Source organism: Cervus canadensis, chromosome 19 (assembly GCF_019320065.1).
Source record: "Cervus canadensis isolate Bull #8, Minnesota chromosome 19, ASM1932006v1, whole genome shotgun sequence".
In the NCBI taxonomy this organism is placed as follows: domain Eukaryota; kingdom Metazoa; phylum Chordata; class Mammalia; order Artiodactyla; family Cervidae; genus Cervus; species Cervus canadensis.
In genome coordinates, this window is record NC_057404.1 from 38,516,168 (window position 1) to 38,539,452 (window position 23,285).

At 38.3% G+C, this 23,285-nt stretch overlaps 1 long non-coding RNA gene across 1 annotated transcript; it reads left to right on the top strand.

Annotated features, from left to right (window-relative positions):
* Positions 1 to 1,684: 1,684 nt before the first annotated feature.
* LOC122422123 lies at positions 1,685 to 18,192 on the top strand. Its single transcript, XR_006263734.1, has 3 exons — positions 1,685 to 1,794; positions 3,146 to 3,285; positions 18,094 to 18,192. It is a non-coding gene; the product is annotated as an uncharacterized LOC122422123 (long non-coding RNA).
* The last annotated feature ends 5,093 nt before the right edge of the window (positions 18,193 to 23,285 follow it).

Genomic DNA, 23,285 nt, shown 5'->3' on the forward strand with positions numbered 1-23,285 from the left:
CTTTCTTGCATTGGAGAAGGAAATGGCAACCCACTCCAGTATTCTTGCCTGGAGAATCCCACGGACAGAGGAGCCTGGTGGGCTGCTGTCTATGGGGTCGCACAGATTTGGACATGACTGAAGCGACTTAGCAGCAGCAGCAGTTGCCAGTTTAGTAATAGAATCTCTGGTTTTAAATTCTGTAGAAGGAAATGTCAATAATAAAATGGCTTAAATTAAAAAAACCTAATCAAAGAATCAAATGAACTGTTTATGTATAAAATTGGAAAAAGCATTCATGGGGATAGCAAACCATTTACTTTTTGACTCTTTTCCTCCTCATCAAAAGCAAGGTAATTTAATTCATCGTAGAGTGCAGTTACACTCATAGTACCTAGATTACCAATATGGTAGATGAGCCCTACATGGGCCATAGGGGACTGTTGGAATAGATTCAGTACAGCCATGATCACAGACCATCGGCCTGCAGCTCTCCTTTGTGCCTAGGACACCCATAATTTCCTGTAGCAGCTTACCCTCCAGCTAGTATGATTTGAGCTACCACATACCTACTCCCTCCCTCTCAGGCTCTAGATATGTCTCCTTCACAAACCAAATGTCTCAACCTCAAAAATAAATTTCTGCACTTTAGTTATATTTTGAGAGAAATGTAGTCAAGTAGTTGCAGAATATGCTAGTGGCACCCTGCCTAGACCCCATTTATTAGGTGATCACTGTGAGTAGGACAAAAACAGACATTATTTTCCCCATTTTTATAACTTTGAGAGAACTGAGGTTTCAGGAAGTTAAGTATTTGTCACTGATTGTATTTATTATGTTTTTCATTTTTTTTTAATACTTTACACTTTGATATCTTGGGACCTTGCAGACCCAGGGAGAGACTGCCTCTCCCAGGATTACTTAATTTCTAGAGATAGCAAATAGCTTGCTTCAGTATCTCTTTGATATGCAAGCCAACCAACCTCAGGTTCGTATCCCCCAACCACCTCCTTTTATTGTTGCCAACTGTCTGGGATGTTATCCTCCTGCCCTAAATCACTCCAAGGCCAGTTACCAGATAACTGGAGACCACCCTTATGGCTCAGAATCCACTGAAGCTCACTTAGCCTTGCCTATCCCACCTTGCCTACTCCTTTTCCTGAAATCCACAATAAAGGCTCTGGTCCATGCTTTTCCCTACCCCTTTCTGTCTTCTTGACTGACCCTGCATAGCATAGCATGCTCCTTCCTTTGGGGGGAACTGTGAGTAATAAATTCTTTTAAGGCAGTTGTCTATATGTCTGTCACCATCCATATCTGATTAAGTTAAATCCTGGGTATATTTTAAGACACTAATGCATACCTATAAATTTGCAGAGCTGAACCTAGAACCTAGGTCTTTATATTCCTAGCAAGGTTTTGTTTCTACAACATTAGGTTATTTGTAAGTGTCATGTTAAATTGCATTTAAGGCTTTTTTGAAAAGTTAGGATATGGTTACAGGCATTATTTTAGGAAAAAGGTTGTGTTCTCTTTATAAAAGATGGCTAATATTCTTTATCAGATCCTTGACCTCAAATATTTTGTTGCTTAACAGGACAAGTTTCACTAAAATATTTGAGTATTAGGTAATTGTTAGGCAAGATTTTGAGTGACTTAGAAACTTGTCAGCATGGAATTGAATGATAGGAAAAGCCCATCACAGATTTTTTTCCATCCAGAACAAGAATCTTAAGGGTGATTTCCTCAATGTGCTTGCTGCACGTAGTGAGGGAGGAAGAAAACGTGGTGGATAGAGAAGCAGTGTTAGAAAATGTGAGTAGATTCCTTCAATGAAGCCAAGGACTAGAATTGAGAGAAAATGTTAGTGTTGATTATGCTTAGTGATTCCAAGTACCAGCCTAATCACTTTTGAAACAGTTTAATTTTTAAAGTGTGTTTTTATTCAAATTGGAAATTCAGACATCTAGAGTCCCTGGAAAAAGAAACTTTCAGAATGGGAGGTTGGTAAATGGTAAAGTTTTCCCTAATATTTTGCATTGAAATACTAATACAGTCTTATTTACGTCTAATCAACTCATGCAAAACCACACCAATGAAAAAATAAAAGAGCTCCCAGATATCTAAAAGGGCAAAAAAATTCCTTCAGTTATCTTCTGCAACATTTATCTTTTGTAACATTTGTCTTTTGTATAGTTATAAATGCCTTCCTTCTCATCTTTTGTTAGGGCCATTAAGCTACTATTATTGTTGTCATTGTTGTTTCTGCTACAATTAAACATTAATTATAGGGTTTTAATGACTAATATGTGTCAGCACTTGTTTGCCAAGTGCTTTACCTGCATTTTCTCATTTAGTTTTCACTACTCTGGGTAATAAAGAATCTATTGTTCACCCTATTTTTCAGATGCTGGGACTGGCAATTAAGGGCTTTAAATTACTTGCTAAGGTCACTAATGTCTAGTAAGTGATCTGAAAGCAAAGCTCATGTGTTTAAGTTCTACACCATATTTTCCTCAAGCATCCTAGCAAAAGCCAGAGAACAAAATAATCTCAACTATGCTGCTGGCCACATGTACCACATTAAATTTAAATTTAAATTTAAATTAATTGAAATTAAATATAATTAAAAAGTGAGTTTTCTGGTTGCAGTAGCATACTTCACATGTTCAGTGGCTATGTATGGCTTGTGGCTAATAAGTTGGACAATAAACCAAAGAAAAATTTCATCCTTGAAGAAAATTTTCTTGAACACAGCTAGTCTGGAATCATACTGGGTGTGGGAGTGAGGGCTGGTGAGAGTGGGAATGGGAGATGTTGTCTGGAGAAGACAGATTTAAATAACACAACACATTAGAACTGTCTGCTTTGTTCTTAAATGGCAAATTAGAGTGACAGTTAAGGCGGGAATTTAGGGTCAAAACAGTGAGATTTTCTTCTGGTCTTATCCTTTGCTGGGCAGTGGCCCAGAGATGTAAGATGACTTCCCAAAATTATGAAATGTTTGGGTGCCAATGAGTGCATTGAAGTGTGCCTATTCTATATCATTGATAATGTCAGGATATTAATCTATTTTTGTTCATATAGGACAGGTAAGAGATACCTATGGGGAAGGTAAAGGTGTGCTGTTTGATTTTAACTTATTATTTTCTATTTTCTTTCATAGAGGAATATTTTTCCTCTATGAAACTTTTTGATACCTCCATTTCCTGCAAAGAAGAATTCAAGGTATCCAGATTTCCGGAAAAGACAATGTGACGTCAAAGACCTACCTCCTATGACATCACGTCTATGGTTCTCCCAGAGGTAATCAGCCTTGGGTCAAAGGAAGGCTGTGCATTTGACAGATCACATGTACTCCATAGCTCAGAGGGTGTGACTCCAGAGCCATGACCTAATTTCAGAGACAGACTGATTAGCTTCTCAGTGACCCCAATTCACACCTCTTCTGACTTAGTCTAAAATATATTTTCTAGGTAGCTATATGAGAGACCTAATATAGAATAGAGCATATGGTACATCCCTGTGAGATATTAGGCAATTAATTACAATTAAGTTTTTCAGTCTTTAAAATGAGGATGTTAGTACTTAATTCATAAAATGACATTAAGATGAAATGGGATAAATTCTGTAGATATCTCAGCATAGTGCAAGGCACACAAATTCGGTTTACAGAGTCTAAATTTCTGCATTACAAGTTCTAATATTAAGATTTTATTTAGAATAGAGAAAATTATAATTTATCATGTGAAGAATGCAGTGTTCCAAAGAATAGCAAGAAGAGAAAATAAAGTCTTCCTCAGTGATCAATGCAAAGAAATAGAGGAAAACAATAGAATGGAGAAGACTAGAGGTCTCTTCAAGAAAGTTAGAGATACCAAGGAAACATTTCATGTAAAGATAGACACAATAAAGGACAGAAACGGTATGGACCTAACAGAAGCAGAAGATATTAAGAAGAGGTGGCAAGAACACACAGAAGAGCTATACAAAAAACATCTTCATGACCCAGAAAATCACAATGGTGTGATCATTCATGTAGAGCCAGACATCCTGGAATGCAAAGTCAAGTGAGCCTTAGGAACCATCACACGAACAAAGCTAGCGGAGGTGATGGAATTCCAGAGGAATGATTTCAAATCCTAAAAGATGATGCTGCTGTGAAAGTGCTGCACTGAATATGCCAGCAAATTTGGAAAACTCGGCAGTGGTCACAGGACTGGAAAAGGTCAGTTTTAATTCCAATCCCAAAGAAAGGCAATGCCAAAGGATGCTTAAACTACCACACACAGTTGCACTCATTTCACACGCTAGCAAAGTAATGCTCAAAATTCTCCAAGCCAGGCTTCAGCAATATGTGAACCGTGAACTTTCAGATGTTTAAGCTGGATTTAGAAAAGGCAGAGGAACCAGAGATTAAATTGCCAACATCCGTTGGATCATCGAAAGAGTAAGAGAGTTCCAGAAAAACATCTATTTCTACTTTATTGACTGTGCTAAAGCCTTTGTGGATCACAATAAACTGTGGAGAATTCTTAGAGAGATGGGAATACCAGACCACCTGACCTGCCTCCTGAGAAATCTGTATGCATGTCAAGAAGCAACAGTTAGAACTGGACATGGAACAACAGACTGGTTCCAAATTGGGAAAGGAGTACATCAAGGCTGTATATTGTCACCCTGCTTATTTAACTTATATGCAGAGTACATCATGAGAAATGCTGGACTGGATGAAGCACAAGCTGGAATCAAGATTGCCAGGAAAAAATATCAATAACCTCAGATATGCAGATGACAGTGCCTTTATGGCAGAAAGTGAAGAACTAAAGAGCCTCTTGATGAAAGTGAAAGAGGAGAGTGAAAAAGTTGGCTTAAAGCTCAACACTCGGAAAACTAAGATCATGGCATCTGGTCCCATCACTTCATGGCAAACAGATGAGGAAACAGTGGAAACAGTGACAGACGTAATTTTTTGAGGCTCCAAAATCACTGCTGATGGTGATTGCAGCCATGAAATTAAAAGACACTTGCTCCTTGGAAGAAAAGTTATGACCAACCTAGACAGGTTACTAAAAAGCAGAGACATTACTTTGCCAACAAAGGTCCATCTAGTCAAAGCTATGGTTTTTCCAGTAGTTATGTATGGATATGAGAGTTGGCCTATAAAGAAAGGTGAGTCCCGAAGAATTGCTGCTTTTGAACTGTGGTGTTGGAGAAGACTCTTGAGAGTCCCTTGGACTATAAAGAGATCCAACCAGTCCATCCTAAAGGTGATCAATCCTGGATGTTCATTGGAAGGACTGATGCTGAAGCTGAAACTCCAATACTGTGGCCACCTGATGCCAAGAACTGACTCATTTGAAAAGACCCTGCTGCTGGGAAAGATTGAAGGTGGGAGGAGAAGGGGATGACAGAGGATGAGATGATTGGATGGCATCACTGACTCAAAGGACATGAGTTTGAGTAAACTCCAGGAGTTGGTGATGGACAGGGAGGCCTGGCATGCTGCAGTCCATGGGATCACAAAGAGTCAGACATGACTAAGCGAGTGAACTGAACTGATGTGAAGAAAATGATAAGAAAAGTGGGATGTTATTTTGATTGCTGGACAAAAGAAACTATTAATTTTTCTTCTTTAGTCAAATTCATGCTTATAAAACATCATGCAGAGCATTTTTTTAAATCTTGGTATCTAGTTCTTATGTCTTACAACTCATATTCATTTAGTGCATTTTTATCTTCAAATACCTATACAGCTCAAGCTTAGATATTATCTACTGATTTTTTCCCTGTGTTAGTAGATGACTGCAGTTGGAGGTTGATTTTAGCTTTATAAAAGAATTTTTTACTTTATAGAATGATTGATTAAGATATTTCTTTAAATAATAATTATTCTTTTATCATAATTATGATCTTATTTCTTAAAACTTGACTTACAAATTACCAGGAATACTTCATTGTGTAAAACATGGTTCATGGGGATCCCCATGGCAACTTCAACACAGTCTTAAATAACAAAGTTCCACCCACTAGGAAGATCATACATGGACTACATTTCAACAGCAAACCGTGCGTTTCTTCGCTAGCTGTTTCTGTGGAGAGTCCAGCTTTCTTCATCATTCCTTTTGCGTGGTGCAAGAGTGAGAGTTTTTCTGTCTCTTCCTATCACCAGTCTAGATAGAGAATTACTGTGTTCTTAGACCTGAGTGATTCATAGCCCCTACACACCAGTCAGGGATGGAGGGGTGAAGGGCAGGGAGAAATTAAAACTGAGGGAGATGAGGAGAAGGAAAATGGAAGATAGAAAATGGGGAGATGAAGGATGAGGATGAGAAAACTTTAAGAGGAAGGGGGATATTTGAAAGGAAAAAAGGAAAGTAAATGAGGGGTTTAGAAGGAAAAGAGATAAAAATAAACTCTTCTACAATGTATGTAGTGCTTTCTGGTTTGGAAATGTGGTATCCATAATCTCATTTTATTCTTAAGCCAATGTCCAAACTAACTGTTCATATAGTCTCTTTATTAGTAAGGAGACTGAATTTCATGAAGACTAATTTTAGCTCAAATGAAATGTTTGATTTAAAATTCCATGATTTGGCTCTTGTGCGCATGCTCAGTCATGTCTGACTTTTTTGCAATTCCATAGACTGCCCCGTCAGGCTCCTCTGTCCATGGGATTTTCCAGGCAAGAATACTGGAGTGAGTTGCCATACCCTCCTCCAGGGGATCTTCCCAACCCAAGGATTGAACCCAGGTCTCTTGCATTGCAGGTGATTCTTTACTGTCTGAGCCACCATGGAAGTTACCTCAGCAATTCTAGGGAAATATGTCCTTTTTGTTGATTTATCCACATTGACAGGCAACCTCAAATTAAATAGCTGACTGTATGATGGATTGTATGAGGCCTCCAAACATGGACAGAAGAAAAATCAAAGTCCTATTCTCTGGAAACCATACACATACTGCTTACACTGAACCAAGGGCAATAGAAATGACCCAGTGAGCATTCTTCTCAGTTCTCCAAGATTATTTAAATTCTACCTCAAACATCGTCTCCTCTACCAAGCTTCCTGAGCCCTCCACTCAGAGAGAATACAGTTGAATCAGTTCTAATGAGGTGGATGAAACTGGAGCCTATTATATAGAGTGAAGTAAGCCAGAAAGAAAAATACCAATACAGTATACTAACACATATATATGGAATTTAGAAAGATGGTAACGATAACCCTATAGGTGAGACAGCAAAAGAGACACAGATGTATAGAACTGTCTTTTGGACTCTGTGGGAGAAGGCGAGGGTGGGATGATCTGAGAGAATAGCATTGAAACATGTATATTATCATATGTGAAACAGATTGCCAGTCCAGGTTTGATGCATGAGACAGGGCGCTCAGGGCTGGTGCACTGGGATGACCCAGAGGGATGGGATGGGGAGGGAAGCAGGAGGGGGGTTCAAGATGGGGAACACATGTACACCCATGGCTGATTCATGTCAATGTATGGCAAAAACCACTACAATATTGTAAAGTAATTAGCCTCCAACTAAGGTAAATAAATAAAAAAAAAAGAAAAAAAAGAATGCCACCTCCTTCTCTGCTTCCAAGGCACTAGTTTATACCCAAGACACAGCACTTCCCAGACAGCCTGATACATACAAGACTTGATTGTCTGTCTGTCTTCCCTCCCATAGATTATAAGCTTGTTTTTATGGATAATCACTGTAGCTAATGTTTATTTAGGGTTGTCCTATCTGTCAGCCTCCCTGATAAGTGCTTTAAAAGGATTACCTCATTTGTTCACCCCTCTTTTTGTAGATTAAAAACGGACAAAGATAGTTAATACTTCCAAGTTCACATAGATAGTAAGGATAGGATCTCCCTGAGTCTATATCCGTGTTACAACCACTGCCCCATGCTGACTCCTGGCACAGGTAGAGGTCAACTGTTATCCATCATTGTCACTCTACTGAACCCACCTGAGTGCCTGGAATGAGGAGGTGCTCAGTCAATGCTGATTGGTATTGGGTGGAGGAGAAATGCCAGGGATGGTGGGACCTCCCTGGTGGTTCAGTGGTTAAGAACACAGCTTGCAATGCAGAGGACATGGGTTCAATCCCTGGTCTAAGATCCCACATGTTCCAGAGCAACTACGAAGCCCAGGTACCACAACTAGAGAGTGCATGCTGCAACAAAAGATCTCGCATGACACAGTGAAGATCCCCAGTGCCACAACTAAGACCCAATGCAGCCTAATTAATTAATTAATATTTTAAAAAATGAATGAAATACTGGGGAAGGTGAGCATCTTTGCTGACTGATTGGTGTCTGACTGCTGTGCTGTGAAGAGGAGGAGAGTGCTGGAACAAACGCCAGTCTCTCTACAGAAATGTTTTGACAGATAGCAGCTCTACAAGATGAAATAGAGATTGATATGAAAGAAAGATTGATAAAGATAGAATTGAATAGAAATCAACTTAATTCAATACTGATGTTCAAGACTAAAAATAAGCAAATTTAACCCCTATAAAATAACCATCATTGAACTGCCCTTGATAGAGAGTCAAACCCAGTTCTCCTATACAGAAGAGGAAGAGGAGGAAGAAAAAGGGAAGAAGAAGAAGAAGAAAAGTTTTACTCTACAGTTTTGACTTCTGGATTTGTTGACTCAAATCTAATCTAAAGAGTACTCTCCACCCATAAAAGAGACAACAAAAAAGAGTGTATGTGCTAAGTTCCAATTGAATTATACAAACAAAATTCCTTTTTAGTCATGTGGATATAAAGGGAAACAAGGATGAAGTACAAATGGTGACTTCCCTGGTGGTCCAGTAGTTAAGAATCCTCCTGCCAATACATGGAATTCAATTCCTGGTACTGAAAGATTCCACATGGTGAGGGGCAACTATGTATGCACCACAAGTACTGAAGCCCACACACTCTAGAGTCCTTGCTCTGAAATAAGAGAAGCCACCACAATGAGAAGCCTGAGCACTGCAACTAGAGAGTAGTTCCCCTCACCCCAACTAGAGAAATTGTAGAAGAAATATAATTATGGATGAAACACAATAAAGCCACTAAAAGCTATGCTTTAGAAGAATAGTTAAAAACACGGGAAATTGTCAAAATGTAATTTTAGACTTTTAAGATGCAAAATACAATATATATATGTATATATTTACGGGCTTCCCTGATGATTCAGACAGTAAAGAATTCACCTGCAATGCAGGAGACCTGGGTTTGATCACTGGGTCAGGAAGATCCCCTGGAGAAGGGAATGGCAACCTACTCCAGTATTCTTGCCTGGAGAATTTCATGGACAGAGGAGCCTGGAGGGCTACAATATATGGTGTCACAAAGAGTTGGACATGACTGAGTGACTAACACTTTCACTTTCACACATACATACATATACATATATATATATACACACACACACACATATATATATACATATATATATATATGGAGAGAGAGAGAGTCAACTAAAGGACTCCCCAGGTGGTACAAGTGGTAAAGAACCTGCCTGCCAATGCAGGAGAGGTAGGAGACTCTGGTTCGATCCCTGGGTCGGGAAGGTCCCCTGGAGGAAGGCATGGCAACCCACTCCAGTATTCTTGCCTGGAGAATCTTACGGACAGAGGAGACTGGCAGGTTACAATCCATGGTGTTGCAAAGAGTCAGACATGACTGAAGCAATGTAGCACACAGTCAACTATATATATAAGATAGTCAACTTTGAAAAAATAAAATTTATATATGTGTAGAAAAAGTTCCAAAACATTTATAGTAATTAATAAGTGATGAGATTATAAGAATGTTATTTTTTCCTTTGTGCTTCCTATATTTTATAAATAGTCTAAAGTGAACATATATCACTTATAAGGAAAAGTATTACTTTAATAAAGAGAAATAATAAGCATCTTGTTTAAAAGTTATTTATATACACAGAAGATAATGGTTTAGAAAGAGAAAGAACAATCCCAAGGGAAACATTTCATTTCTAATCTCCTTAAGTTGGAGGGCAGACCATAGCTGAGATTGAGGTCTAGGACTTAGTAACAGAGGTACTGCAGCTCCACAGAAGGATGAATTCTCAAGTTTAGCAAGGCTGCTCTGCCAAGTCGGGAATCTTGATGGGAACACTTAATGGTCAAGAAGAGAAGGATGAAACATTAAAGAAAAAAAAAGTCAGAAAAGGACAAATACGATAGAAAAAATTCAGGAGAGTGTTGAGGCAAGAATTCAAAGGAAGAGTTTCAAGGAGTGATCAGTCGTACTGAACTGTCAGGATGACTGCTGAAAAAGTTCCTTGGCTTCAGTAAAATGGACAGCACTAATAAGAGTAAATAATGGCTCTTTCAGGGGAGTGTTAGGGATATAAAACACAGAGGCATGGTTGAAGGACTGAGAGGAAGGTGAGGAAAAGGAGACAATGAAAGTAAAGGGTCTTTTTCTTAAATTGTATCTTTTCCTAGACAATATGACCCTGGTATATTGCTGGCCATAAAGTAACTGCCTGACACCACTATAGAAACTCCCCAAAGCTGCAAAGTCCAAATTACAAAGTCAAGTTATACATGGGCATCCTTTTATAAATCAAATTCAAGTTATTCAAATTTAAAAGTCAATCCACTATTTAGTCAGATTGAGAAGTTCCAATTGCTACAATTGTACTTTCTCAAGGCCAGTCAACAGAAGCCCAGAGTAGTAGTGCTTGGCCTAGAATTCTTCACCCTCACTTCAGAGAGCCACATACACATCCATCTTGATTCCCAGTGGCAGCTGGAAAGAGATTCCGGGCAATGGAAAGTTTGTTTCTGCTTTGCTTTTCAGTGGTAGAGTGTGTTAAAAAGCTGACAAGCCACACTGAGAGAAGACATGGATAACATCACGCTTCATAAGTGGAGACAGGAGACGAGGGAGGAGAATGGGATGGGTGGAGATGCAGACACATGACTAGTAACTAGTAACACTAGTTCCATGACTAGTAACTCTCCCTACAAGGGAGGTCCCCTCTGATAACATCCACTTTAATTCATTTAATCAATACTTATGTATCAGGCACCATTCCAGATACTTGGGGTAGAGAAAAATAACAAGAGATTCAAAGCCTCTGTTCTTCTAGGAACTGTAGGGATATAGACGTTAGACACTCACAAATGAGGGAAATACATCAGAGACAGAGCTGGCAGAGCTTTAGTAGATTGGGTATAAGGAGGGAAAGGTTTTTGCCTGAAGCAACTGGGTGACTTTTCAGGATATTGTAAGCTTTCTCACGAGAGAAATGGGGTGGAGGAAAATGGGCAGGGATGTGGGGGGTGATGGTCAGATGTTTGGTACAAGTTTTGAAAGAGAGGCAGTTATCTCAGGAAACTGGACAACAAGTTGGTTAGGGAAAAGCTGGATTGCCCAGCAATGCTGACATCTCATTTGTCTTGGTGATCATACTTCACAATGGAACCAATCTGCCCTGTGATTTTCCCTGGTGATCTTCTCTGTTCACCCTCAGCTGCTCAGGAATGTCAGCATGGCTGTGGTCATAGCTACCAAATTCTTTTCCAACCTACAACTCTGGCTAGTTTTCCTAGGTCTAGGAGTGAATACCTGACCCAAGCTAAGTGAAAAGTACCTTTCTTTCATTTTTGGACTTAAGAGAGAAATCTGAACTCTCTCATTGCAGTTGTTAGATTTCATAATCATGTGTGCCTTTTTTGTAGCATATTCCACAAAAGCAAGGCAGTGGTGAGAAAATGAAATAATATCCTGGGAGACACTGTAATAATAATGGATAGCACTTACAGAAAGGCAGTACTGTGTGCCCACCACAGTTCTAAACATTTGTCACATGTTGACTCTCTTAACGTTTAAAGCAAACCTATGAAGTAGGAGCTACTATGATCATTTTCATTTTATTTATGGGGAAACTGAAGGACAGAGAAGTTGGATTTCTTACTGACATAAGGCAGGTAAGACATGGAACTAAGATTGGAATGTAAGTCTGCTAGTGCTAGCATCCATGCTTTTAACCACTGCACTATACTGCCTCATGTAACAGAGAGGGAAAATCCTACTGAAGTTGAATTGATCTGAGTTTCTGCTCCCAGTTGCAGTCCTACCCTTGACGTTGTTTGGCTGTTTGCTTAGGGCTCAGAAAGATCTAGGCCCAGTAAAGATCTAGATTTAGGTAACAGGATAGGAGAAAATGACTATTGTTTTGATCTTTAGCAAGATTGCTATGGGAAAGACAAGCCTAAACTGGACCTTCTGCTTGTTCATGCCAGACTTCATTTCACGTCTGTCAGCCCAAGCATTGCTGAATAAGAATAATGTATACATTCTAACAGTAGATGCATTGGTGCACAAAGCTTAGAGATCAGGGTATTATTTAAAAAGAGAGAAGTGAACAAGACTAAGTCCCTTCAATCCCATTCAAACACCTCCACTCCCATACCTTCTTGCCTATATGGGTGATAGCTCCCTAAATAAAGCATAGGCACCTGGAATTCCTCCTAAGAGCATTCTCCTGAGTGTATAAGCCAGCCCTCTCTGCCCTAGCCCAGTTTCTCACCCAAGTCTTGAGATAAAAGCCTCAATAATTCCTAGGGAGAACAAGAGAGAAGCATTATTAGGACAAGACCCTGAGAAAATTAAATGACAGTTACGAAACTTTTATGAAAGAAAACAAAAAGTTATGAACAAGTGGTTAGGGAGTTAAGAGAGTTCTTTTGCTAGAAATGCTCCAAGCCTAGAGACATGTAATTACTGAATCTAGTTTCAAACTATATTCTCACACCTACTGCTACCTAAATTACTCACACCTCATGGTTTCTGTGAACTATAAAGGTTTTCATCAAAGAAGCTGTTTCACTGACTTGCTCGAGGGAAGCTTTGAAGGACAGTGAATAAAGCATGTCTAAGCAATGTGAATCAGGGAAGCCAGAGTGGCCAGCCAAGAACTCACATTCTTACACTGCAAGTTAATAAACAGTGCACTTGGTGTTTTCTGATCTAATATTTGCCTCTATCAGAAGCCAAATATCAAGGGGATAGGGTCCAGAATTATAAATTTTAAACAATATTTCTCAAGAGATTCTTATGTGGTCTGACTTGGAGAAACACTGCATTAGGCAAATAATAAAAGGTAAATATGATGATGGTCATCATCCTTATTAACAGGAGCAGCAGCTCTGCCATCATCATCTTTACCCCAAGCCCACATTACAGAGTTTTACTTTACCTTGATTGAGTTAACCCCTATTTGGACTATGTTACCCACTCTTTTATATTACATAAATTTCTTCTTCAAAATGTAGCTGAAGTGAAAAAATTTTAGTGGCTCAGTCATATCCAATTCTATGTGATCCCAGCAGGCTCCTCTGTTCATGGAATTCTCTAGGCAAGAATACTGGAGTGGGTTACCATGCCCTCCTCCAGGGGATCTTCCCAACCCAAGTATCGAACCCAGGTTTCCTGCATTGCATGTGGACTCTTTACCATCTGAGCCATCAGGGAAGCCCAAAAGAGCCTGTTTCCTTCCCACCAGGGAACCTCAGTCTCCCAAGTGACAGGCAGGGATACCCACCACGATAGTAACAAGGACGGCAAGTCTCATCTGAATCTCATCTCTCATCATTCATAATGACCTCACATTGTCTTTGTCATCTATCATCTTTATCACTTATCTCTCAGCTTTTTAATAGTACTTTGTATTATTACTTGTGCTTTTCCATCTCTTCGTCTCTTGGAGACCCAGTGTTATACTGTATCACCTGCAATATACCAGGTATCACCTGGTATCTAGCAATACCTGGCATTAATTGATACTCCAGAAATTCTTAACTAATTGTGAGCTGATCTTTCTTTTAGTTTATTCACTTTTTTATAACCACTTCATTGCCTTTTCACCTGTTGCTTCTCTTCAAACCGCTTCTCCCCTAATAGAGCATCTTTGTTGTTGATACCCTCCTGAATCATTCTCTCATATTCCTTTCTGTCCTTCACTTTCAGATATTTGCCAACCATTCACCTCTCTGGTTTCCCCATGTTAATGTGTGATTACTGATTATTTCTAATTACTCTCAGCACATAGGCAATCTAGTTCCCTCAGGAGCAGAATCAAAGAATTGATACTCTTTTGGGCATTATAAGACACCGAGGGAAACAGAAAACTCATCATGGACACTTTGGGCAAGAAAAGTGCTACTTTTGAAATAGGTCTACATCATTTTTATTAAAATGTGCAAAATCACTGCAGATGGTGACTGCAGCCATGAAATTAAAAGAAGCTAGCTCCTTGGAAGGAAAGTTATGATCAATCTAAACAGCATATTAAACAGTAGTTCAGTTCAGTTCAGTCACTCAGTCGTGTCCGACTATTTGCAACCCCATGAACCACAGCACGCCAGGCCTCCAAGTCCATCACCAACTCCTGGAGTTCACCCAAACCCATGTCCATTGAGTCAGTGATGCCATCCAACCATCTCGTCTTCTGTTGTCCCCGTCTCCTCCCGCCCTCAATCTTTCCCAGCCTCAGGGTCTTTTCCAATGAGTCAGCTTTTAGCATCAGGTGGACAAAGTATTGGAGTTTCAGCTTCAAGAACAATGAATACTCAGGACTGATCTCCTTTAGGATGAACTGGTTGGATCTCCTTGCAGTCCAAGGGACTCTCAAGATTCTTCTTCAACACCACAGTTCAAAAGCATCAACTCTTTGGCGCTCAGCTTTCTTTATAGTCCAACTCTCACATCCATACATGACCACTGGAAAAACCATAGCCTTGACCAGACAGACCTTTGTTGGCAAAGTAATGTCTCTGCTTTTTAATATGCTATCTAGGTTGGTCATAACTTTCCTTCCAAGGAGCAAATATCTTTTAATTTCATGGCTGCAATCACCATCTGCAGTGATTTTGAAGCCCAAAAAATAAAGTCAGCCACTGTTTTCACTGTTTCCTCATCTGTTTGCCATGAAGTGATGGGACCAGATGCCATGATCTTCGTTTTCTGAATGTTGAGCTTTAAGCCAACTTTTTCACTCTCCTCTTTCACTTTCATCAAGAGGCTCTTTAGTTCCTTTTCACTTTCTGCCATAAGGGTGGTGTCATCTGCATATCTGAGGTTATTGATATTTTTCCTGGCAATCTTGATTCCAGCTTGTGCTTCGTGCAGCCCAGTGTTTCTCATGATGTACTCTGCGTATAAGTTAAATAAGCAGTAGACACATTGCTTTGCCAACAAAGGTCTGTCTAGTTAAAGTTATGGTTTTTCCAGTGGTCACGAATGGATGTGAGAGTTGGACTATAAAGAAAACTGAGCACCAAAGAATTGATGCTTTTGAACCGTGGGGTTGGGGAAGTCTCTTGAGAGTCCTTTGGACTGCAAGGAGATCCAACCAGTCCATCCTAAAGGAAATCAGTCTTGAATATTCATTGGAAGGGCTGATGCTGAAGCTGAATATTCAATAGTTTGGCCACCTGATGGGAAGAACTGAGTCTCTCATGAGAAGGCTCTGATGCTGGGAAAGATTCAATGTGGGAGGAGAAGGGGACTGCAGAGGGTGAAATGGTTAGATGTCATCACCGACTCAATGGACATGAGTTTGAGCAAGAAACTAGTTGATGACATAGGGTATACAGAGTAGATTTGAAAAGGCCTAGTTTATTTCCAGGTCTGAACATGCACCATGAGAGTGAGTGAGTCATTTTAAGTCTTCGAGTCTCCCTTTCCACATCTTTAAATCACTGTTGGTGATGGACGGAGAGGCCTGGTGTGCTGCAGGCCATGGGGTTGCAAAGAGTAGGACATGACTGACTGACTGAACTGAACCAAAATGAAAAAGTACACATTGGAAATAAATTAAGACACTTTCTCCAAGCAGGTTATCACAGATTTCTATGGATAATACTCAATGTTTTCCCACCCATGGAAACTCATGCACCACTGTTAGGAAAGTAAACTGATAGAAACTGATAGAAAGCTGGGTGATAGTTTGATAATGTTGTACTAAATGCCTTAAAAATGTGCCTATCATTTACCAAAGAAATTTATTCCAAGGAAATAATTATGCTGTTTTTATTTATTTATTTAATCAGTTTCCTAGTGTTAGACATTATGTTCCTTCCAGTGTTATACTCTTAAAAACAATGCTTCATTTTCTCCACATCCTCAAGAGCATTTACTGTTTATAGATTTCTTATTATGGCCATTCTGACCGGTATGAGATGGGGTGGGAGGTGAGAGGGAAGTTCAACAGGGAGGGACATATGTATACTTGTGGCTGATTCATGTTGGTGTTTGACAGAAGCCAGCACAATGCTGTAAAGCAATTATTCTCCAATAAAATTTTAAAAAAAATGCTTCAGTTAATCTGTTTATAAAATCTTAAAAATGCTGATAGTTGGGTACTGGACTTGAAGTTTTCCCTCCTTTACACTTACCTGAGTTTTCCAAGTTTTTGCCTTGAGTGTGTATCGCTTCTGAAATAGGAGAAGTTTTCCATAAAGTATATAATTTTACTTGCTTTTATTTGAACTTCTTTTGTGGCATTTTCCCCTTTTCTTTGTGTTACAAGGCATGTATTATCTCCTCGATTGATTTCTAAGTTTCTCGAAGACATAATTTACTCAGCTCATAATGTCTTACAGTTACTAGTGCAGTAAACTTGAAAATGAAACACCAATAAAATTATGAAGGACTCTAGTACCACCAGATATTAAAAAATATCAAAAAGTTATTCACTGAGGTGTCAGTGCAAGAATAGACAGTAAGATAGATTTATGTTTCCAAAAAGAAACTTGTAAATTGAAGAACTTATATAGTAAAGGTGCTAATTTAAGTATAAATGAAAGAAAAATTCATCAGGAGTTCATGCTGAGACAATTCATTTAGATTCTACAAATTTATATTACCCAAAATAATTTGAGGTAGATTTAAGAGTTATATATTTAAAAATCAAACTATAAAACTCTAGAAATAGGGTGACAAGTGTTTATTTGGTCTCTATATGGAGAGAAAGTGAAGGACAGGGAAGCCTGGTGTGCTGCCGTTCACAGGGTCGCAAAGAACCAACACGACTGAGTGACTAAACGACAAGAATGGAGAGAATTCTCAAAGCACAGAAATGGATTAAATAATAAAGGAAAACATATTTTTATGAATCAAAATTTTAATATGTATGTTATGCATGTATATATGAACATATAGCTTCATAAAAAATAAAGGTCAAAAATCAAGACGGAAAAATCATATATGACAAGTTGGTAGACTGCCAGTCACTCCTTTTATGTGTAAACAGATCAAATGATTAGTAAAAAAAACACCAAGATGCAAGTGGATACTTATGCAAAATATAGGACCAAACATTCCACACACACAAAAAATATGTATGACTAACATAAACATAAAAAATTTCAACATTCTTAATATTGAAAAATACTAATAAAAATAAATAGCTAGCTTTTTCTGACAGTCACTTTGTTTTTAATGACCACAGTCAATGCTAATGAGAGTAGGAAAAATGATGACATAGATTTTGCTTTATAGTTCAAGGAGTTGTGCCAAATCATTCAAACTTTCTGGAGAGTTAGTTAGAAATCAGTTTCACTCTAACCATGTCTCTATCCTTCCCCTAGTAATTCTTACTTAAGGAAACCAGGCAAGTCAAAGTTATAAACAATATACATTATAATATTCAGAACAATGGAAACAATTGTTTTGATTAAGGTAGTTGCTGATTAAGGATATTTGGACATATTCAAATGATGAAATATAAAACAGCTATTTAAAATTATAAAGCATTTTGAAATCATGAGAAGACATTTTAGAACAAGCAAACAGTAAATGTTCAGTATATGGTGGCTTTCACTGGCAAAAAACACAACCCTAAAATGTGAAACTGCTTATATGACATGATCTCTACCATATAAAAATTATTTTAAGAGACTCAAAAGAAATATGCTAAAATTTTACCAGCTTATGTCTGAAATTGCAATGATCTTTTTTCTTTTTTGTGTGATTTTCTTATTGGTACAAATTACAGCAAGTTAGTGTCATTTGTATGATCAGAAGTTAAATGTTATTGCTAAATGATGTCATCTTATTGTCCTTGTGTCAACAGACAATCACATGCCTGGCAGCCATTGCCTGGAAAAAGAACTCTCTTTCACTTGAGAAAGTGGAGGTTGAGCCACCAAAGGCTGGGGAAGTTCGTATTAAGGTAAATTTAAATCTTTGAACTTGTACTTGTGAAGGCAAGTGTAAGGAAATCTTATTTCATGTATCAAAGTTGTTCCCAGTGTTCCAGCACTCCCACTACTGATACTGAAACAGCTAGTCAGTATCCCTGCCTGTATGCTTTCTGGCTGAATTCCAGGCAGAGCAGTAATACAGTGGCTATGCTAGAGGAAATGTTTCATTTCTATGATCAATATGAGTGGATTGAGTCTATCCACAGACAAGAAAACTTAGGCCATTAACTGAGAAGTTTTCAAACTTCTCAATGCCAATTAAATCTTGCAGCAGTTCAACTCATTTTACATTACTAACTTAATGTTTTCAATATGCTAGTTTAAAATCAATTTTCCCAGAGGACTGGGAAAACATTCCACAATACTGGGCTAAAATGTTTGGTTTCTCAATGGTGATGCTATGGATACGTGGTCAAAAATCCTACATTGGATAGAATAGACTCTAATATTGCAAACTAGTTGATGACATAGGGTGTACAGAGTCGATTTCAAAAGACCTAGTTTATTTCCAGATCTGAACATGCACCATGAGAGTGGGTGAGTCATTTTAGTCTTCGAGTCTCCCTTTCTACATCTCAAATTAGGGGTAATTAGACCTGCCCTGTGTTTCTCTGAGTACTATTATCAATAATCAAATGAGATTATTCATGTAAAAAATTATTCATAATAAGTCTCAGACAAAAGAAAAATTCCAAACTAATTTATCCTTGGCCACTTAATTCCTACCCAGATGATATCTACAGGGATCTGTGGTTCTGATGATCATGCTATAAAAGGAATAATCCCAGTGAAGTGTCCCTTCACCCCAGGCCATGAAGGATCTGGAATTGTGGAGAGTGTTGGCAAAGGAGTGAGCTCAGTGAAACCAGGTGGAAATGGGCCACAAAAATCTCTGCACAAACAGCCCACCACCAAAATGCATTAGCGTATTTACAGGAGAAATAAGTTGGTTTGCTTCTAAATTGTTTTACCTAATTACATATCTTGGTAGTAAATGTATCCAGTGATTCCAAGGGTCACACTGTTTCTCCACTGTCAGCGCTAGCAATCCAGAGTGGCAGTGCCTGAGACAAGTAACTAGGTGAGATAGGACCAGTGTACTTCTAAATCTCCTAAGGAGATCATAATCTCCTTAGGAACTGGGTCTGATTCTTTTTTTTTCCAAACAAACAATAAAACTATATTATAAACATTAAACTTGCTGAGTGACTAGATTTTAATTGTTACTGAAACTAAAAGAAATTATAATTACATGACACAATAGAAGGGTTAGCTAATATGAAAATCGCAATCATATGCAATATAAATGTATCAAAGCAATATAAACTTACACATAGTTTTGTTGGTCAAACATATGTCAGTAAAAACATTTTTCTAATGAATTATTTGTCAGCAGAAAGGGAAATTTTATAATCTGGCAAGTTAATTTATTCTGACATAGCTGCAGAAGAATTTACTGTTTCCTTTTTTATTGAAATACAGTTGACACACACACAATACTACACTACAAGAATTCCCTAGCAGTCCAGTGGTTAGGACTCCATGCTGTCCTGTCAACAGCTTGGGTTCAAAGCCTGACTGGGGAACAAAGATCTTACAAGCTGCATAGTGTGGCCTATAAAAATATGTGTGTGTGTGTGTGTGTGTGTGTGTGTGAGTTCAGTTCAGTCGCTCAGTTGTGTCCAACTTTTTGGGACCCCATGGACTGCAGCATTCCAGGCTTCCCTGTCCATCACCAACTCCTGGAGTTTACTCAAACTCATGTCCATTGAGTTGGAGATGTCATCCAACCATAACATTCTCTGTCATCCTCTTCTCCTCCTGCCTTCAAACTTTCCAGCATCAGGGTCTTTTCCAATCAGTCACTTTTTTGCATCAGGTGGCCAAAGTATTGGAGTTTTGGCTTCAGCATCAGTCTTTCAATGAATATTCAGGACTGATTTCCTTTAGGATTAACTGGTTTGATCTCCTAGCAGTCCAGGAACTCTCAAGAGTCTTCTCCAACACAACAGTTCAAAAGCATCAATTCTTCAGCACTCAGCTTTCTTTATATTCCAACTCTCACATCCATATGTGACTACTGAAAGAACCATAGCTTTGACTAGATGGACCTTTGTTGGCAAAGTAATGTCTCTGCTTTTTAGTATGCTGAATAGTGTGGTCATAGTTTTTCATCCAAGGAACAAGCGTCTTTTAATTTCATGACTATGGTCACCATCTGCATTGATTTTGGAGCCCAAGAAAATAAAGTCTGTCACTGTTTTAATCATTTCTCCATCTCTTTGCCATGGAGTGATGGGACCAGATGCCATGATCTGGTTCACATAATGAACAATAATGTAAGATATGCTGAGGCAAGAGAAAAGTTTAGAAAGAATGGCAAAGATTGGTGAAAGGTAGCTGGAAAGAACATAAAAGAAGGAACAAAAATTTAGAAAAGAATTGTGTTAGGACAGAAACCTAAGTCAAACTGCAAAATGGGTATTCAGTGGCTCAGGTTGCCAAATAATACATGTCATCTGGTTTTAGAAAGAGAAGTATCTAGAGCAAGCTTTCCCAACCTTGCCAGTCAGTCTGTAATAGGTATTTACTGATTGCCTGCTGTTCCTCAGGTACTTTCTGTGTTGATGGAAACAATGATGAGTAAAAATGGTAGAAATAAGACAGTGCCTCTCCATCTCTGATGGAGACCTGCCTTTATTTTAAAACTCATTTATCTTATCTTGTTTTTTAATTTACCATTTTGTCTTTCTGCCTCCATACTTTCATTTAATATTTTCAATCTGTTCTTTTTGTTTAAGCTTACTCTTTTCAGGGAAGAATTTTAAAAATTAAATATTACATCATTGGTTTTTGGGAAATTATGTATAATTATTGCTTAAAAACATTACATAATCATATAACTATGAGGTAAGAATTAGTTGAAACTTCACAATGATAGCAATAGACACTATTAACTTTTGAGTAAACATCCTTTCAGAACACTTTCTTTTCTATTCTTTTCCACTCCATTCCATTATCTGTCTGTGGAATCTATCTACACATTATTTATAAAAAAGGTATATAGCCTTATGCAAATGAGATTATACTTAAATCAGTGTTTTTCAAAATGTAGTTTGGCAAGATCACCAGCATCAAACCACCCAGAGTTCCTGGGATCTGCCTCTGAGCGAATGAATAGAACCCCCCTGTCTGGGGTTTTAGACAGTTTGACTTCCCATTTTTACCTTATTTTCCATTTTTGATTAAGTAATGTAAATGCTTATAAGGACCTATAATGAGAAAACAATTTATCATTCCCAACTTCATTAAACAGAGGTGTACACACTTAAAATTTCCTGTTTTTAGATCTTTTGGTAGTTACTCCATGGGATGAGGTTATATGCCTATGCCTTATTTATCAATTTTAAACAAAATATATTAATACATTGCATAAGTAACAGCCAACTCTACCTTTCTTCCTCTTCCTTAAAACTTATTATTATTTGTAGTTCTATTGGTTACATTTATAATTTTAAATTGAAATGATGGAAGTAAGATAATTAGTATTTAGTTCTCTCATATTAAAATTCATATCCTAAGATAAGATGTCATATTTTTCAAGAAAAAGCAATAATAAGAATGAAAAATGAAAAGACATGATAGAAAATAGGAAAAGCTTCGGGAAGTAATAGGTAGATCAGGTACGAGAAGAAGGGACCAAAAGGGTCAGGAGTGGTTTCTGCCTTGCTCTGGCCACTTAGCATGATCCTGTCTTCAGATATGGAAGTGCGAAATCCTACCAATAAGGACAGTACAGCTTATATTTATTACTTCTATCACACTTCTTGAGTACAATCTCAAAAATGACCAAATGATATTGGTTCCTTTCCAAAGCAAAGCATTCAGTGTCACGATAATCCAAGTCTGTGCCCCAGCCATTAATGCTGAGGAAGCTGAACGGTTCTATGAAGACCTACAAGACCGTCAAGAACTAATACCAAAAAAAGATGTCCTTTTCATCATAGAGGACTGGAATGAAAAAGTAGGAACTCAAGAGATGCCTGGAGTAACAGGCAAGTTTGGCCTTGGAGTACAAAATGAATAGGGTAAAGGCTAACAGAGTTTTGCCAAGAGAACACGGGTCATAGCAAGCAGTCTCTTCCAACAACACAAGAGACAACTCCACACATGGACCTCCCAGATGGTCAATACTGAAATCCGATTGATTATAGTCTTTGCAGCTGAAGATGGAGAAGCTCTATACAGTCAGCAAAAACAAGACCAGGAGCTGACTGTGGCTTAGATCATGAACCCCTTATTGCAAAATTCAGACTTAAATTGAAAAAAGCAGGGAAAACTCCTAGACCATTCAGGTATGACCTAAATCAAATCCCTTATGATTATACAGTAAAAGTGGCAAATAGATTGAAGGGATTAGTTCTGATAGACGGAGTGCCTGAAGAACTATGGAAGGAGGTTCAAAACATGATACAGGAGGCGGTGATCAAAACCATACCCAAGAAAAATAAAGACAAAATGGTTATCTGAGGAGGCCTTACAAAGAGCAGAGAAGAGAAGAGAAGTGAAAGGCAAAGGAGAAAAGGAAAGTTATACCCATCTGAATGCAGAGTTCCAAAGAGTAGCAAGGAGAGAGAGATAAGAAAGACTTCCTCAGTGATCAATGCAAAGAAATAGAGGAAAACAATAGAATGGGAAAGACTAGGGATCTCTTCAAGAAAATTGAGATACCAAGGGAACGTTTCATGCAAAGATGGGCACAATAAAGGACAGAAATGGTATGGACCTAATAGAAGCAGAAGATATTAGGAAGAGGTGGCAAGAATACAAGAACTATACAAAAAGGTCTTAATGAACGAGATAACCACGATGGTGTGGTCACTTATCTAGAGTCACATTTCCTGGAGTGTGAAATCCAGTGGGACTTAGGAAGGATCACTACAAACAAGGCTAGTGGAGATGATGGAATTCAAGGTGAGCTATTCCAAATCCTAAAAGATGATGCTGTGAAAGTGCTGCACTCAATATACCAGCAAATGTGAAAAACTCAGCAGTGGCCACA